The sequence below is a fragment of the Capsicum annuum genome, chromosome 3, assembly GCF_002878395.1.
Source record: "Capsicum annuum cultivar UCD-10X-F1 chromosome 3, UCD10Xv1.1, whole genome shotgun sequence".
NCBI classification, from domain to species: domain Eukaryota; kingdom Viridiplantae; phylum Streptophyta; class Magnoliopsida; order Solanales; family Solanaceae; genus Capsicum; species Capsicum annuum.
Window position 1 is genome coordinate 145265607 of NC_061113.1, and position 11910 is coordinate 145277516.

Genomic DNA, 11910 nt, shown 5'->3' on the forward strand with positions numbered 1-11910 from the left:
ACATGTATTATTCGTCCATGATTTTGATGATTTAATTCGAGCTAAGTGAGTCATCTATATCAGCATGCATAATTTTATAAACTGCGATGATATTAAGATATTATTTTATATATGCATTGCACCCCCATATGCTCGGTATTTTTCCATGGTACTGACCCATATATTCATATGTGGGCTACATTTTCTCGGAATGTAGGTACAAGGTATAGTTGTACCTTCAGATCCAGTCAGTCCGTGGTATCCAGTCAGCAAGTGACAGGTCCTTTTGATTCAAGGGCTTGGGTTAGTTATGCAGAGTTTATAGTGTTGTATTTTCTTTATTCAGTCATATTGAGTTGGGGTAGTCGAGAGTCATGACCCGAATACCTACAGTCAGTACTAGTATTGGCTTCATAGACAGTTAGTAGAAGTTGATGTATTTTGTTTCAATTTTGGTTGTAAAGGCAGAATTGTAATCCTGTAAAATTCCATTTTTGTATCGATCAGATTTAGAAAAGAGTTAATTTCTACTGATTTGTATGGATTTGTTTTTTTATTCAGTTGCTTATGAGTTATGCTAGTAGAAGGGTTAGCTTGGGGTCACTTGTGACCTTAAGCACCGTGTGACGTCTCGGGACCCGATTTTGGGGTGTTACATCAAGTTAATTTAAAGTAATGGATACTTGTTAAATTCAAATCAATATTACAAAAAATATAAAAATAGGGGGTGAGAACGGTATTAACACTAATATTTATTTTTTGGGATTTTCTAGTATTAATTAAGGGCTATGAATAATTAGAGTCTAGGCAATTAGGCATAGGTCTTGGGATTATGCTTTCCTAGGAGCAACATATGCATGAGTTTGTGATAATTTGATGCAAATTCTAAGTGTTGGTGATGTGGTAGGCTAGGTTACAAATCCTTAAGGCTAGTTTGCCAACAAAACCCCAAAGGTGTCACTCATTGACCCTTTCGCGTACCTAATGAGTGCTTCAGTAAAAACCACCTAATACCACAATTAAACACCCTTATTTCGAGGATGGTTCCTTAAGTATAGTCAACTTCACAATCACCCTTATGTTTAAGATAGTGAAAATTAATCAACCATGCTCATAAATTGTCTATTATTGCCTTGGTGCCCATATCCCTATTGCAACGATGATGTGGGTTCTTAAATTTCACCCAAACCCCTCTTTCACAAATTTTTTGAGTTTTGAAGAGCTTGGGATTTTCATCCATCACACCCATTTGGGTATTTAGGGCTTTCACCAGCAAATCCCAACCAATTTACTCAAGAAATAGTAGAATCTAATATCACAAACTAGTAAATGCACAAACAAATCACATCTCACACATATTTACACCCTATTCAAGCATAATCCCAATAGGAAAAACTAGCTCCTCATAAGATAAATAAGTAAATATTTTACCCAAAATCTCCATTGATTTGATTTGAGAAAATCTAAGTGAATGCTACTTCAAACTATGAGATTCAACAAATCTTCAATGGCAGTTCACTAATTCTTCACTTGCTAGTGACTCCACCAGATTCTTCGTCCAAAATTTATACAATATTTTCATCTCTAAGAATGGAGGCTACAAACCCTAGAACAATGTCTAAAAATTAGGGAAGATTGAATATCATGAATGATTAGGGTTTGAGTCTTCCTTTTGTCAAATTTGGGATGAGCCACGTGCATTTACATTTCTTCCCTTGGGCTGCATTTTTCTGCATGACCCGATCACATAGGCTTGGCCACAACCGCGGCTATCGTGACCGTGATTTTCTCATGGGACCGCGGTAGGTTGACCTTATTGACTGACCACGAATGAGGTAACTGAGGAAAAGTCTGCTCCATGTCTTCAGCTACACTTTCTTGCTTCTTTTTGGTCCTTTTTAGCTCTAATCAGCATCCTTCTATCTCATCAACAAAGTGCCTGCAAATGTGGATATTAGTGTATTCAATCATAATTATCGTCTCATTTATTTGTTCAAAACATGGTAATATGCATGAATGTTGAGTGCAAATGAGTGACAAAATCACCACTCATAAACACCCTCAACTTAAAGCTTTGCTTGTCCTCAAGCAACACTACACCTTATCATGAGACATTACACTTTTATTGCCCAATTTTCATGCCCCAGAGATCAATATGACTTCAAGAGTAGTCACTACCACAAGTAGTTCATTGCACATGGGCTAATCTTTTCTTACTACACCCCTCATCATAAAATGTAATATCTAAGGATGCACAAGACTTTCAAGAGCAACCAAGTAACAACAACTAATACTCTAAAAGTGACTCACTTTTGATCAAAACTAAGCTATACTCCATTTACCTCATTGCTCGGAAGATGACAAAATCACCTACCTCAACCATTTCCATGCCTTCTCACAAGAAAGAAAAGCCCACACACCAAACTACCAAATATGTAACAAGGCATTTAAGTGCAAAAACTCTCTCCCCCATCAAAGAACTCTTTATATCAACAAGTGTCATATCATAGGCTTGCCCCTATTTCAATCGTCACTACAAAGAAAGTAAATGGTTGAAGATCTCAAAGGACTTTTTGAACTTGTAATGTAGGTTTGGGTTAGGTTAGGATATCATTTGGGAACAACATGGCTACACCCTTCCATGAACATTTACATCACACTATTTAATCCATCTTTTTTACTATGGGCCATTCCTCTTTGATATCCTCTCTTTTTATATGCCTACTATTTACTTCTTTAGTTCACCTATTATCTTCTATCCCTTTTCTTGCAATTTTCATGCAATTTTTTCCTTTGCTGGACCCCTTTATTTTTCTATTCATTTGTTTCAATACTTAGGCACTTAGGCATTTCACTTACAACTTCATGACCCCATACTTACTTCCATCAATCTTCACCACCCCAACTTAGGCTTTTAGCCTCAAGTTGCATTTTCAAGTTCAAGGAGGGTATGGTTCAAAACAAGGATAAAAAGAATGGTTCACAACTTGTAATGTGTTTGCCAAAGAAGGGTCTAAAGGCTCAAAATGGGTAACTAGGGATTACGTTTATGCATGGGTAGGATTTTTAGGCTAAAGTGGTTTTCTAATGTCACAAAAATGTCCTAATATTATTTCTCCAACCAAGTACAATCAAAATTAGCCTTGAAAGACTAATGGAGAAAGTTCTAGATGACACAAGTATACATGAGATAAAGGAAAATAACTCACCACACATGGCATGAAAAATTCGCCAAGGAAGCTCAATTGCCCCTCCCATTAGAGACAGAATTGGAGTATCTATCACTATTAACAAGTCATACATTTGTGGAGTCACAAAATAGAAAGAGTTTTATTACAAGGTTGCTCATATACATGCCCTTGATTTTTGAATTTTTTTTGGATGTAGGGGGTTGTTAATTTTGCATTTGCACCACGCTCAATTTGCTAAATTACGACTACAACCAAAGCTTTAGCCTTACATTTCGGCTTAATATGGGTAAACCAACCATATGGCTACTCAGACTTCACAAATGGTGCACAATGGACCCCAAATTTACAATGCCATAGGTACTCAAACTCCCCTTGCATTAATGACTTAGATACCACGGGTACTCAAAATTTTCTTGCATCTATGGCTCAAAACCCAAACACAATCCTTTACCCTTAAGAATGTCATCATTCAATCTATCATAGGGAAAGGCTCGTCATGCATCATCATAATCAAAATAAAACTAAAGTAAAATAAAAAATAAAAATAAAACTACATAATAATCTATGAAAACGTGGGCACCATCAGAGTGCCCAAATATAGCATCCTAAGAAAACAAAATAGTATCCAAAATATCATCAAACCCATAACAAAATATCCAGAAATATATCAAAATATCACAACTCCAGGGTTAGGAACCCCTAACTAAAAGGCTTGCAGTGTCCCCACTGCATAATTAACCAAATCATAAACATAGGGATAAAAGTCCTCCCTGAAGCTGCATCAAGGGTTACTCTCGCCTACTGACTCTGCACCATCACCACTAGCATCATCATCTAACCACTCATCAGGAGCCTCATCATCACTCTCGACCCTAGAAGAAGGTGATTTGTCATGAGGCTTCAAGGCCTTCTACAGGCCCTCAACACTCTTCCACATCTTGTTGATGAAATTATCCCTCTTCTTCTCCCTTTTCTTCATCTTGTTGTGGGAGTCTATAAGTTCTATGTGGGACTCCACTAGTGCCGAATATGCCCTCTCGAGCCTGGCCATAGTGGCTCCCTGTGTCTCTTTTTTCTGCTTGTACTTCTCATAATCTGCAAGAGACATATAAGAGTGATGCCTGGTGGATGGATCTCCTGGGACCTGAGGCAAACCTAAAACTAGCCCTTTGATGGCCCTTATGTCAATACCAATGTCTTCCAAAGGACTAGAGTTGAATGGTCTACAAGATTTGGGTTCCTCAGCTATTGACTTATCTGCATCAATTTTTCTCTTCTTGTTGTGCCCAGGTGCACCCTCGCCCATGATTTTCAGTGGAGTGATATAGGGGTTTGGTTTCACCCAGGTATTTGTAGGATACTCTTCTACCCCAGCTCTTTTGAAAAGTTCAATAATAAGAGAAGGAAAGGGAAAAAGTGTACCACCCTAAATCTTGTAGTGTCTCAATTCTTCAATCATAATCTGGCCCATATTCAAAGCAATACCATACATAAGGCAGGCTACCATGTGAGCTTGCAACTCGGTGAAAGAAGTTCAATGGGTACACGGTGAAACTCTCCTGCAGATGATGTTCAACCAGATTTTGGCCTCTACTGTGAAGTCATGCATGGAGATATCTCTCTTATTTACAGCCCAAGATACCTCTCTTTTAGGGAAAATTATGCTAGCCATCTAGGTTCCTGGCTCATATCCCTTTGCCTAAAAGTCAGCTATGTCAACCTACTAAAGCACATGCACTTTATTCACCTGCTCTGCTCCAAAATGCACATTTCTTCCCTAAATCTTCATCACTGGGTTTAAGAGAGAGACCACACTGAGATTTATGTAAAATCTCGTACCAAGTGCTTATTTTCCATATAAGGGTCCAGGATAAAACATATCCACCCGAAAGAAGCAATCCTATTAAAGAATCTTGGGTACTGCTCTAGCACCTTGTCCAAGCAAATACCTCTCTCCAGAAGTAACTTGGGCCTTGAAAGGTCATTATAGTACTGGTTGTGACATTCCAGATCCGTGAATTGTATGTGGTCATAGTCTCCCATGGTGAGTACCTGTGGTAATATAATTTGGATCATCATTAGCAATATCACACTAAAAATATGCTAGATTAATTAGAACAACTTATGTAGTAGTATTTATAGAAGGTTTTGGGGTGAGAAATGGGAGTGCAAAAATTTGGATTTTTACAGACACTACCCTTAGGTATCACAATCGCGGTACCTGAGACCATAGTCAATAGTTCTTTACATTACTCAAAATACAGGAATTTAACCCCAAATTTGTGTTCCACTACGCACATAAGCATTAGTATTAATTAAACTTAAGCCTAGGTTGTATGATTATCTCCCAGACTTAATAAATTAATATTTGAACTTGTTGGTACATTAAATCGAACACATAGTGTACACATTGATTTTAACCGTTTAAGGCCTATATTTGGGTACTCAAGACTTCCCCGTTAGTCTGTATACCAACTATAATAGCTAACCACATCAATAATTAGAAACATACATGGATTTATCATTGAAAATACTATTTTAAAAACTACTCTTAAAAGAACATCCCAAGCCTTAAGCACTCGTTAAAATGAGAGAGTTAGAATCACTTACAGAGTTGTAGGATGAAAGTATACTGGAAATACTCTACTTGGACACCCACAGTTTCTTAAATTAGAGAGAATATTGAGAGAATTTGAAAAGGGTTATGCATAGGAATAATGGAAGTAGGATGTGTTTTAATCTGAAATGATCATGCTTCTAGTTCCATGATCGCGGGCATGCGGCCTCCACAATCGTGGTGGAACAGACTCCAGTCGCGATAACTAAAACCAATAATCAGGTTTACTACACTCATCTGTTCAGTTCCAACATGCGAATTTCACACGTTCCTTTTTTCAAATTCAATCAACATTTTTCATAGCACCACTATTTCATGGATTATGCATGAGCAAACACAAAAATAAAATCTACTCTATCATGCATAAATAAAATGATATAAGCCACTTTTCGTGCCTTGTTGAGGTGCCTCCCATCGAGTGTTTAGTTTAACATCTTAGCATAATGCCTCCTCAACTCCCATTTGTGCTTCTACTTAGAAGATTTAAATCTTCGTCCTAACTTTCGTTCACTATGCAATGAGCGAAAGAGGGACAGAAGATTCAGATCTTCCAAGATGAAACTTCAAAAAGGCAAGGAAATGATGAGGGAGCTTTTATCTCGCCCTTGTAAGGACTTGAACCTTTTACCCAATTTTATATCAAATTTCCAGTTTGACTCCCTGGGTAAAGGTAAGGACATCAATAGGCCACTGGTTTCACATCAAAAGTTCAAATCCTTGGCTATTGATGGCGGGGATTCCATGTGCTCTTTTGGAGTGTCAAATCCCAAGATGAAGGGATGTTTCTCCTTCTCTCCACAAATAACCATTTATCTAGGTAGGATTCTTATCACATCCTCTAAGCACAATATCAAGAAGTGGTTTGATTAAGGTCCAACCCCTAATTCTGGAATTGCCTCCTCCATAGTACTTTCACCCCAAAATGAACTAGAGTTATCATAAGAGATGTGTTTTGGTTCTTATTTTGACTCTAGTACCATTTTCTTTATTTGGACATCTTCCACATCATTTAATTTGGTTGATTGGGAAATCACTGAGGATTCTTTACTACCAAGCTCATCGTCATAGCTTAGTTTCTCTTCTTGAATAGCCTTCTCTTGGGAAATGGGCAAGGTAGTGATGTTTGTAAGATTTGATTCCTTGCCCATTTTCTTTATCTTGACAATTTGCCTTCTGAATGCCTCATTGTATTGATGTATGTCTTAAATATTCTCCCCCATTGTAGTTACCCGATCCAAAATAGTTTAAAGCATTACTTCAAAACTATTGGACCTAATATGTTGTTCTTCCTCTTTTTCCTTATAAGACCTATCAAACTCAAAAGAAGAACTAGTAACTCAGTTAGCATAATAAGGGGATGGGGCATTTGGACAATCACTCCAATGTCCATTTCGACCACCACATAAAGAACAACCATACTCCTAATAGGATCGAGATAGTGATTCCATCTCGCTCTGGGGAGCATATCTACAATCTCTCCTGAGGTAGGGTCCATCATAATATGGACATGGATTATCAATATAAGACTTCCAACTACCAAAATCATATTTTTTGGAAGATGCCATAAAGAAAAGTAAGATAAAAAACTAAATCTACCAAACACAAGAAATCACAAACAAATATTTACAAGTTTGAATCTAAGCAAGTAACCAAGAATTCCAAACTAACTTAATACACCAAATTGTTCCCCGATAACTGCGTCATTTTTTCTAACACTCAACTTACAAGTTAATTTAAGTGTAAGGCGGTCATCATCAATATATTTATCCAACTTTAGATTTAGGTAAAATCCATGAAGAACAATATGAGTGGAAATCAGGTTAATTCAAAATAATATATAATTGTTAAATTCAAACTGATATTACAAAAAGATAAAAATAGTGGGTGAGAATGGTATTAACACTAATGTTTTTTTTTGGGATTTTTTAGTATTAATTCGGGGCTATGAATAATTACAATCTAGGCAATTAGGAATGGATCTTGGGATTATGATTTCCTTGGGGAAACATATGCATAAGTGTATGATAATTTGATGCAAATTCTAAGTATTGGTGATGTGGTAGACTAGGTTAGAAATTCTTGAGGCTATTTTGTCAACAAAACTCCAAGTAAATCACTCATTGACCCTTTTGAGTACCTAATGAGTGCTTCAATAAAAACTACCTAATACCTCAACTAAACACCCTAATTTCTAGGATGGTGCCTTAAGTATAGTTAACTTCACAATCACCCTTATGTCTAAGATAGTGAAAATTAGTCAACCATGCTCATAAATTATATATTATTGCCTTGGTTCCCACGTCCCTATTTCAAGGATGATGTGGGTTCTTAAATTTCACCCAAACCCCTCTTTCACAGATGTTTTGAGTTTTCAAGAGCTTGGGATTTTAATATATCAAACCCATTAGGGTATTTGGGACTTTCACCCGCAAATCCTAACCAATTTACTCAAGCAATAGTAGAATCCAATATCACAAACTAGTAAATGCACAAAAAAATCATATCTCACATATATCTACTCCCTATCAAGCATAATCCCAATAGGAAAAACTAGCTACTCATAATATAAATAAAGATTTTACCCAAAATCTCCATTGCTTTGATTTGAGAAAATCTAAGTGAATGTTACTTCAAACTATGAGATCCAACAAATATTCAATGGAGTGTATGTCGACATCTTTTCTAATCATAAGAGTCTACAATATGTGTTCACTCAGAAGGATCTCAAGCAAAAAATATGGTTGGAGCTTCTCAAAAACTATGACATGAGTCTTCACTATCTCCCAGGTAAGCTAACATGGTTGTTGATGCTCTTAGTAGGTTATCCATAGGGAGTTTGGCTCATATTATGAAAGGAAAGTGAGAAATGGTGAATGATATTCACCACTTGTCTAACCTTGTAGTTTGTTTTTTGGACTCTGAGGATAGTGATGTGATGGTACAAGAAGTGGTTCGATTATCTTTTGGTGTAGAGATTAAGAAGAAGCAAGTGCTAGATCCTATCTTGATAAAAATTAAGAATGATATAGATGGATAAAAGGTAATGGTATTCGAGATCAGTGGGGATGGTACTTTACGGTACCAAAGGAGGTTATGTGTTCCTGACATCGATGGGTTGCAACAAAGGATTTTGGTTGAAGTACATGAATTGTGCAATATTGTTCATCCCAATTCGACAAAGATGTATCATGATCTCAAAGAGATATATTGATGGAATGGTATGAAAGGGATGTGGCTAATTTTGTAGTGAAGTACATAGTGTGTCAACAAGTTAAAGTTGAGCACATGAGACCTGGTAGGTTGTATCAAGAAATTGATTTGCTTGAACGAAAATAGGAGATTATAAATATGGATTTCATTACCGTTCTTCCTCAATTGTGGAACCAATTTAATTTAATTCTGGTCATCATGGATAGGATGATAAAATCTTCTCACTTTTTGCTAGTGAGGACTACCTTTTTTGTAAAAGATTATGTGAAGCTCTATCTTCAGGAGATTGTGAAGCTGTATAAGGTATCTATTTTGATTATCTCTGATTGTGGTAAGCAGTTTTCATCTCATTTCTAGCGATTTTTTCAAAAGGGATTAGGTACTAAGGTGAGTTTGAGTACTTTTCATCCTCAGATGAATGGGAAAGTGGAAAGAACTATTTAGACACTTGAGGATATGTTTTGGGCATGTGTGATTAATTATGGCGGCAGTTGGGTTGAGCATCTACCTTCTGTAGAGTTTGCTTACAATAATACATATTATTCTAGTACTATTATGGCCCCTTTTGAGGCATAGTATGGTAGAAGGTGTAGATTCTTATTGGTTGGTTTAATCTTGGTGAGGCAGATATGTTCAATTTGGAATTGGTCTATCAGTCTATGGAAAAGGTAAAGATGAATCGAGATAGGCGTAGAGACTTGGAGTTTGAGGTTGGGGATAGGGTGTTCTTAAAGGTATCTCCCATGAAGGGAGTAATACGATTTGGTAAAAAGGGGAAGCTTAGTCCCCGGTATGTTAGTCCTTATATGATTCTGCGAAGGGTTGGGTAATCCTTTTTCAATTATTTCTTTGGAGGAGTTGGGTATCTCAGTGTCTCTATCTTATGAAGAGATCCCAATTAAGATCTTGAATAGGCAGGTTCGTTGGTTGCGGACCAAAGATGTGGCTTCAGTTAAGGTTTTTTGGCAGAACCATAATGTGGAAGAAGTTAAATAGGAAGTGGAAGAGGACATGAAGTCCAAATATTCGTACCTATTTTCTGCTCTTGGGATTCATACCGAAGGTATATGTTCTTCAACACATCTTTATTTTTTGAGTTTTGTAAAGGAAAGATTAATATCCCTGCATTTTTTTTCAAACTTTGTTAAAGACTAGGAATATATTTGATAATACAAATGACTCATGTGTATGGTTACCCCTCCTTGTCCGTCATTCGAGGATGAATGTTCCTAGTGGGGGAGACTGAAATACCCTGGTTTCTGGACCTTAGATAATTTCCTTGATTTATTATTTCTGGGTAAGATACGACTTAAGGGAGTAATTCGTACAATTAGGTATAGGTGGTATGGTCCAGTCGTATGCTGACCAGTATTGGTTGGTGAGATGGATATAGTTACTGGAATGGGTATGATTTGGGTAGTAAGAGTTGTATCGGTGTATATGAGTTCTTTAGTTACTTCACTTAATCCTAGACTTGGTAATTTAAGTTAGATCTGAGTACGAGTGGCTCATCATGATATGTAAGCCAGGGTATAAGTTTTACCTAGGACTCGTATGGTGGTCAATGTTCAAACCTTCTAAGATTCTATTCTGCCAGGGGTACGGTTTATGGGTACAAGTCATATACTTGGATTCGACTTGGTTTTTGGTGTGTCGTGCCTTGGATAGTGTTGGGTCCAAAGGGGAAAGCCTAGGGTATGAGAGGTGGGTACCACTCGTACAGGATGGGTATGACTCATAAGGGTCAGTCGTACCTTATGACAAAAAATAAATATAGTTTAAGTAAGGGCAATTTGGACATTATCTCACTTATCCTAATAAGGCCCTATGACATATTCCTATTGAGAGGTTATTTGCCCTCTTATTCTATTCTTAAACACTTGGAAAAACACTCTTAAATCCTCTCTAGAGTTTTGGGCAAGGCAAACTAGGATTTTATCTAAAAGAGTAGATTGGGGATTGTCTTGGTGATTTCTGTCCATCATCATCTTGGTTTAAGGCATGTTCTCTTCCCTCATTGTTAGTTCCAACTAAAGGCATGAATTTTATACAATGTTTTCATGATTTGAATGTTGTTTGATTTTGGGTTTTCAAATATGATTTGGGGATTTTGGTTATAAATGCTTGGTCATGGTTTTTCCATGTTTTAATTATGCTCTTATATGCATTAATGGTGATTTTGGATAATTGGTTACATGGGAATGGTTATTTGATAATGGACTTTGGTTTTGGAAATACTATTCCCTCAATGTGTTTGATAAAATACCTATAACAATGCTTTTACTATAATTTTGGTTTTTCAAATAGAACTTGTGCATGGTTTAAACTTGGTAATGGAACCCTAAATGATATGAATATTTTAAATAGTTTTGGAATGGTTTGGTTTAATAAGCATACTTGTGGGGTACATGGAAATCCCCAAAGTTAATTGGATAATATGTTCTATGGATACATGGGAATCCCTTGATCTCACAAAGGGTTGGCTAAGGACAATACTTGGAAGTTATAGTTCGTATAACGATACCACTACTAATGGCCTTGGTTAATAATAAATGGATAATGGTTTAGTTGTTTGTTAATGGTTTTAATTAGGTTTAAAGGAGAGAAGGCGTAGTAAAGCCGTGGAAGGTGGAGGTCTCGGAGGGATCAAAATTGGAAACTCATATTTTCCAATGTCAGGTTTGGTTCTAATAACCTTGTGCATGATGTCACACTTTATATTTTGGGGGATGTACTCGTTATCCTAGGTTCTTTTTTTGGGTCGTACGGCTTTGCAAACTGGACCCTTTCAGTAGGGGGAGATGAACCCATATAGCCCATGGGTTTTTAGGATGGCAAAGCTATACAACCTAGGTAAAGGTTTTAAACGGCATGCTAAATCTGGTTCCCTTTTCCTGGCATAGTTATATATAT